This window comes from Cricetulus griseus, chromosome 4 (assembly GCF_003668045.3).
Source record: "Cricetulus griseus strain 17A/GY chromosome 4, alternate assembly CriGri-PICRH-1.0, whole genome shotgun sequence".
NCBI classification, from domain to species: Eukaryota; Metazoa; Chordata; class Mammalia; order Rodentia; family Cricetidae; genus Cricetulus; species Cricetulus griseus.
The window spans coordinates 125,449,907-125,458,654 of NC_048597.1; positions in this window are offsets into that span (position 1 = coordinate 125,449,907).

Below are 8,748 nucleotides of genomic sequence, written 5' to 3' on the forward strand. Positions count from 1 at the left end.
ACACTCCTGTCTTATTACTTGTGATCTACACCAGATTCCATATAGCACATACTTGTATGCATTTTAATTTCAACAATTCTGTAAGATGCTATTCATTTTGTGGGGCATATAAAAGGTGACATCAAAATATGCATCATCATAAGAAGTTCAGACAGTTCAGTTTGTTGGTCAAAACTAATTAATTAAACAAAAATCAAAATTGATCCTTAAGGTAACAATTAGGCTTTGCTTAACAGATCTCTTTAGAATTCTCAATGGTGGAATCTCAAATGGTTGAAAGACACATAAGAAAGTGTGAAACATCCTTAGCCATCAAGGAAATGCAAATCAAAACAACTCTGAGATACCATCTTACTCCTGTCAGAATGGCTAAAATAATAAACACCAATGACAGTTAATGCTGGAAAGGATGTGCAGAAAGGGGAACACTCCTCCATTGCTGGTGGGAATGCCAACTCATGAAACCATTTTGGAAATCAGTATGGCAGTTCCTCAAGAAAATGGGAATCAGTCTACCAAAAGATCCAGCAATTCCACTCTTAGGCATATACCCAAAAAATGCACATTTATACAACAAGGACATCAGTTCAACCTTGTTCATAGCAGCATTATTTGTAATAGCCAGAACCTGGAAGCAACCTAGATGCCCCCCAACTGAAGAATGGATGGAGAAATTGTGGTACATTTACACATTGGAGTACTACTCAGTGGGGAAAAAAAAAAAAACAATAAATCTTGAAACTCTAAGGCAAATGGATGGAACTTGAAGAAACCATCCTGATTGAGGTAACCCAGTCACCAAAAGACAAAAATAGTATGTACTCACTCATATATGGATTTTAGACATACAGCAAAGGAGTACCAGCTTACAATACACATCGCCAGAGAAGCTAGGAAACAAGATGGACCCTTAACGTGACATGGATGGTCCCCCAGTTGAGACTAAAGGGACAAGATCAGCTAAGCTAATTGGGACCATGGGGGAGGGGAGAGGGAGCTAGAAGAAAGAGAGGGGGAGAAGAGAAGTGGAGAGGAGGACATGAAAGAGGAAGATTTAGTCAGGGGAAGGATTGAGGAGAACAAGAAAAAAGATACAACAATAGAGGAAGCCATTATAAGTTTAAAGAGAATTCTGGCACTAGGGAAATGTCCAGAGATCTATGAGTTTGACACCAACTAACAATCTAAGCATTGGTTGAGAGGCTACCTTAAGTGCCCTTCTCCGATGAGATTGATGACAACCTTATACACCATCCTAAAGCCTTCCTTCATTAGCTGATGGAAGCAGAGGCAGACACCCACAGCTAAACACTGAGCTGAACTCTTTAATCCAGTTGCAGAGAGGGAGGAGTGATGAGAAAAATTGGTCAGAACCAGACTGAAAAAAAAACCACAGGGACAGCTGACCTGAACAAGGGGTTGCTCATGGACCCCAGACTGATCCAGAGGCCCTGAACATGGATGTCAGTGAGGAGGCCTCAGCAATTTATGGGGCCTCTGGTAGTAAACAAGTATTTATCCATAGTATACAAATGGACTTTGGGCACCCATTCCACATAGAGGGACACTCTCTCAACCTAGACACATGGGGAGGGCCTAGGCCCTTCTTCAAATGATGTGACAGAATTTGAAGATTCCCCCATGGAAGGCCTCTACCTCCTTGGGGAACAGAAAGGGGTTGGGATAGGGGGTAGGGAGAGGGAACTGGGATTGACATGTAAAAGAAGGTTGTTTCTAATAAAAATAATTCTCTTTAATATAAATTACTTATAGACTGCAAGGTTTTTCTTTTTCTCATTGTTCCTAGGTACAAAATAATGACAAAGTAGACAAAGCAACCACCCAATTGAAACAAAATACATTAGCAAGTGCATTGTAGAATCTAGAAAATCCTTTTAAATGTAGTATACTTGGAAAAGTATTTTTGGATTGATATAAATATAATAGCAGAATATTGAATAACAACCTTCATTATTTAGATTCTTTTTAGGAAATTCTCTTAAGAGTTACCTTAAGTAATCTTATAGCCCATATTTCTTACTAATTTTAATAGTTTATATTGCTTTATCATGCCTTCATATTGTTTTAATACTTATTTTCTCACACTTATATTAGACTTAATTTTAAATGTCCATTATCAAGTTGAATTGTTCATGGGAATATTCCATTGACTACTATGACTATGATGTGTACTAATACAAACATCATAACACCCTCATTTAACAGTTTGATTTATATGACCACAGGATACTGCTAATACCAGAGTTTTCCCAATGAGAATAGTAGAGTTATTACAGATTTTTGCAATGTAGACAAAAGAGTCTGTAACAGAGGTGTATGCTCTGGAACAGTTTTATAAGTCTTCATTTAAACTCTGATAAGGCATTATATCTTCAACGGAGAAAGAAAAGAAGTGCAACAAAGAACTTCAGAGAGAGATCAGACATTCTGTCTTGGTCACTTGGTCACGGGGAATTTAATGTGATAGGGAGACATTTAAGTAGAGATGTCTAGCAGACAGAAAAAGATAAGAGACCAGACAGAAATAAAGAGGCCAGAAACAAGATATACCTCACTATCAGCACAGACAGAGAGCTGTGGGGAAATGAGACATCTGTGATTATAGTGAGTTCAAAAAGCTGTGAAAAGTCCAAGGAACATAAATGACCATTGGCATCCATGAAACAGGCATTTGTGGTCCTAATATCTATTTATGCAAAGCCTTCACCTGCATTATGCAAGGGTGGTAATGTAGGAAGAGAGATGATCATTGTTATTTGGCAGAACTCAGTAGTCTGGCCGATTGATTGAATTGCTGTGTGTTTAATAGGATGGAAACATCTCCTAAAACACCCCAGACCACTAATCAAGAGACATAATAGAAATGAATAAATTGGAATAAAGGTTCTACTGCAATTTTCTTTATTGATGCATTCTACTTCCCCAGCAAAAATAAGGCTTCTTCAGGTTGTCTGTCCATTGGAGTCTGCTTCTCTAAGCATGTACAATGTAAGCAATTGGCAGGACTCTATATTTCTGAGAACATCCTGTGTCAAGTCATCTAAACTTCTCAACTATAATAGTTACACAAAAACTGATATGACAATTAAATGCTCTAGAAAAAGAAATTATTACCATTCACATCAATTCATTAGTAAGTACCAATATCATTTGCATTTGGTAGATGAGAAATGGGGAGAACAGTTAAAGCCAATAATAAATCCCAGAAATGGCATTTGAACCTAAATTGCATGTTTTCGTGTGTCTGTGTCTGCTACTGAATAGCAGTTTTCTGAAAGGGAGAATAAGTACTGGTAAATAGTGCAGTGTTTAATTTGCAATGAGGATTCATCTTTTATAAAAGTAAATACTAAATAGGCTTTGTATAATAATTATATAGAATAGGCATAAAAGTACATAGAACAAAGGCTTATCTATTAGAACTACGTGCATCTGCAGGAAGCATCTGCCTTGAAAATCAACATTTATGTATGCATACAGTGTTTGTATATAGTTAACATTTCAGTTAAGATGGCCCACATATGGTGATTTGATAAGACATTTATAATGTAAATGAAATTTTTATCACCTAGTGACATTTTGGCCATCTCAAAATTGTGTGATTCATTACAGATTTAAACATACTTATTTCATTTCCAGTTTGTTGTGAGCCTTTTTCTGGGAAAATGTGAGAAATGTATGTTTTCTCTAGATAGGGTACTAAATCTAGAAGAAATAAGTGCTTCTAGCCAAGTGTAGTTTAGTGAACCTGTGGTGATTTTATCATGGTTTTAACAGGAGAATGGGGGAGAAGTTTACTCATAGGGCCATGATAACTGACAGGTATTTGCACTACTCACAGTTCCACCACACCAAAGATGAGAGGTGCATTGCTGGAGCTTCCTACATGACCTACATGCAGCTGTGCTGGTGAGTGGGTCTCCTCTCCCTAGTAATTATTACTACTGCTATAATCTGGTTGGCAGGTGGAAAGAGCTTATGATTATTACATGTTTTAAGTACTTCCTGAAGCTTACAAGATGCTTCCCTCCTAAACCTTGTTTCATTTTCTTCCTGTGTCTGAATGAGAAACTCTCCAGAATAGAATATTTTCTTCAGAGAAAATTGCTGCAAAAATATTTCAGTGAAGATAGCAAAATAATGTACATTTTTTGTGCAGCTCACCTCTCCATTGAGTTTGGGTCAATACATCCTGAGATGTGCGCAAACCTGCCCAGCTGCACATTCTGAGCAGATGTCTGTGTACATTGTTATGAAACAAACAATGCTTATCAATGTTATCATCTATACAATGTATAGGTGGGAAAGTTACAGACCATCATGGACATATCAAGGCAAATTATAGAGTCCTTTCTCTTTCAACAAGATGAAGAAACACACACACACACACACACACACACACACACACACACACACACGCACACACACACAAACACACACACACACACACACACACACACACACACACACACACACACACACACACACACAAATCCCACTTATATCAATCTTAACTGAGGGTCAGAGTAACCTTGCAGCAGTATCTTTTTTGGTAGAACAAGGTAGTTATTTCAGATACAACATGACAATTATTTTTTATTTATCAGTTATTTTAGTTTATGTTTTATGTGTACAAACATTAATTACTGCTTAAAACATCTGGACCCTGGTCAGGGTCATGGAAAAAATCCCAAATATGTTGACAAAGCAAAGATGTTGAGGGGGTTAGGATGCTGAGGAGTGTAAAGCAAACACAAAATGGAATCAGGACAACATGGGGTTACCCTTGTCATTTCAATGATACAGTTGATGGTGAAGAATGTTATAAGAGCTGTGCATGATCAAAAGTCTAGGACACTGAATACTCACAGTCACTAATGATTGACATGTACTTGTAGGTGGAGTCCATTGTCTTGCTCCAATGGGTACGTATTAAAAATGCAGACTATCTTGGGAATATACAAAATGGAATGAAGCTTTATCAAAGTGATTTATAGAAAACAGTGAGATTGAGAAAATATTGGCACTTAAAGAAAATAAAACCTAAAAAAATAAAAAAAGAAAATAAAACCTGAGTGTATGCAGGATTTGTATACTGTGATGGAAGAAACTGAACAAAGGCTAAGGTAATTGCTAAGATAATTATTATTTCTCTAGGCAATCACAGACTGACCAATGGAGACCAACATGTTGTATGAATATCCCCATGGCCCAAACAGGGAAATGATCATAGACTGTTTATGTGGTGTCTATATACTGAGTGGTCAAAGCCCTTTGTTAGCCATCTTTGATTTGTCCTTTGTAAACTTTGTTTGACCTTACTTGCCTGTTAGCTATTACCTCTGGCTGCTGTTGTTATCACTGACCTTGCAGGTGTCTCAATGGTGTGTACTAGGCAGTGTGTTCTTTGTGCTTATATTTACATTATCAGGGATAATTTTATCATAGCAACACAATTATGAAGCCAAATATTAAATTACTAACATGGTAATTTCCCCCAATTTATTGTATAGTTTTCATGCAATTCCATTAAAAACCCATGAGTGTCTGTGTATATTTACAGGATTATATATGTGTGTATGAATACATATAAACCAATGCTAAAATTTTGTATGGCATTACAGAGTTCTCCCTTTACTTCATGATATAGCCCCATCCTTTTGAACTCTCAAAGGGGTGAGAATGCAGGAGACCTGCATGAGACTGACATCATTAATCTACCACCATGGAAAGTGGAAGAAGCCAACACAGACTCTAGATTTAAAGTGGTAAAGGAAGCTACTGGGAAGAGTCACCTTCATTGTTCCCTTTCTGTAAGTAATCTCAAGAAAGTCACTATTTCACAAATGAGACTTCTGTGGAAGTGTTGTTTTGGTCTGTTTGGTTGTCCCATCTGTGGTACATAGGCATTTCTCTTTCTCCAGGAAAAAACTCATAAATCTTTTAAAATACAGAAGTCCAAGTGCTTGTCTTTTACAGTCAAACATGGTTAAAGTTGTTCTTCTCAAGATCAATAACTTGCAAAAGCTTTATCAGTGAAGGGTTAGGGTTAGGGGTTAGGTTTTGTGCTTATGGGTTAGAGTTTAGGATTAGGGTTTGATTTAGCATTCCATTTAGTATTAGAGTTAGGGTTTAGGCTTAGAGCTTAGCTTTAAGGCTACATCTAGTATTTAGATTTAGGGTTATGATTAGAGTTGGTTATGGTTAGTTTTTGAATTATTTGAGAATTAGGGTTAGGGTCATAATTATGATTTGAGTTATAGTTAAGTCAGCAGCTTACTGTTGCAGTTTGAAGCTTAAAACAAGAGTGGAGTTGTCCCAACATGCAGGATGCCAACCTGGGGCAAGAGAGTCAGGGATAGGGAATGGGGACAAGAGTTGCAGAAACAACGACAACGAGACAGAATTCTGATCAAGTGGCAAACTTTACTTTTCTCAGACTAGGTTATATAGTCAGGATATTGGGAGGAGCAGAATGGCTTTTTTGTGTACCAGGTGTTAGTATAGGCAGGATATTAGGAAGCCACAAAGAGGATGTTTGGTAAAGAGTTCATGAGTAAGAGGTCCAGGAAGGGTTGCCTAGGTGACTGATCCTGTGGGTGGAGGACTGGGTCAAGTTGTTTCTTTTCTTGAGCTGAAGTTCTAAATAGCTGCTATGTAAAAGTTAACTATGTGGCCTGCCAAGCATGGCCTAGGATCTCATGCCAAGCCCTGAGATTTGGCTCCCAGCATGGAGTTAATATAAAAACTACTCACAAGTATACTCCTATCTGGAAACTCTTGCAAATGTAAGTTGATAAAATATTTTTTAATGAATGAAATAATAGAAAACAGTTGAATGCTTTTTTAAAAGTGAAGGAAAACATGACATGATCAAGAATATGAGAAATACAAGCATCAAGTATGAATTGCACTAAAAATAAGCAAATGAGGCCAGGTGTTGGTGGCACAAGCCTTTAATCCCAGCACTTGGGAGGCAGAGACATGCAGGTCTCTGTGAGTTTGAGGCCAGCAAACTCTCGTCTACAGAGTGAGTTCCAGGACAGGTTCCAAAGCTACAGAGAAACCCTGTCTCAAAAAATTAAATAAGCAAATATTAAAAATAATTTGGATTAAAGCACAGTGTACAATATATAGAAAAATACTTTTGCCCTTAGAATGGAGAAAGCCTTTTTATCACAGAATCCATTAAACTAAAACCAAAAACTTATAGCTGGCTAGGAAACATCTTTCATTGTCCTCATATTTCAGGAGAATACATAACAGGAGAAAAGCATGCTAACTAAAAATTTGGTTGAAAGAGTTTTGAAGAATATAATATGCAAAGACCCATTTTATAATATTTTGAAGAAATAAAAAAAATAAAGTGGGACAGTGGAGTAAGCACAGGAAATACAGTGGCCAATAATCCCTCAAGAAATTCTGAATTTTAATTCTATGACATAACAGTAAATTAAAATGGAAATGTGAGAAGACTACACTAAATAGACTAAATGGCATTCACATTTTCCAGATTCCAGTTGTTGAATATTATTTGGGAGAATGAGAATTGATATGCTGTTGGAAGTTTTATGAATAAGGATGAATTATCAAATAATAATAATAATAATAATAATAATAATAATAATAATAATAATAATAAGCCATCCATAACTTGGAAGCTACCTCCAATTGACAACCACTCCCAAATGAAAAATTAGTTTTCTCCAAGGGAGTCTCACTGGGGAAACAGAACACTCTGGAGGGAAGGTGTCATTCCTACAAGTAGATGGACAAAACCAATAAACTCAGTGTTATTTTTGGAGGTTCTTAGTCTCATACTATTTTGTCAGGTTTCTATTGTTATTGTTTGTTTGTTTTGAACTTTACATGTCCCATACAAATGTATCATTATTTCCATAGTTCATTCTTTTGGTTTTTTGAGGCGCCCACCATACAGCACGCAAAAAAATACAGAGGCATATTCTTAGTTATGAGTGACCCACCTGATCTCTGCTTGTTTCTAGCCAGCTTTTCTCATCTTTAATTAATTCATTTCCCTTTTCCCTCTGGGCTTCTATCATTCGTAACTCTGTATACTTACTTTAACTCTTACTCTATGGCTGGCTGGGTAACTGGGTGATTAGCCCCCAATATCCTCTTCTCTTGCTCCATTCCTCCTCCTCCTCCTCCCTTGTTTCTCCTGCTATTTATACTCTCTGCCTTCCAGCCCCACCTATCCTTGCACCTGCCCATTCAGCTCTTTATTAGACTGTCAGTTATTTCATATAGGCAATGAATTACAGCTTCAAAAAGTTAAACAAATGCAGCATAAACAAAAATCACACATCTTAAAATAATATTCAACCTTAGTTTCCACTTTTATGATTTTATGGGATTTTTGTGTGTGCAAATATGTGTGTCTCCATGTCTGTGTATTTGACACTTTTCTAGGTTTTTTTCTTGTTTTTGTGCTATGTATGTTTGTTTTTATCTTATCCTGTTATTCTTATTATTTTTATATGCCTGTTTGTATTCTAATGAGAGAGAAAAGGAAAGGGTAGATTTGCATGGGTGGAGAAGTGAGGCAGACCTGGGTGGAGTTGGAGAAAGGAAAATCATAATCAGAATACATAGCATGAAAAATATCTATTTTGAACAAAATTAAGTGCCACTATCACTATAAGTGTTAAATATTATATTAATATAAATGTCATAAAATACTAGTTTACTCTAATACTTATCAGA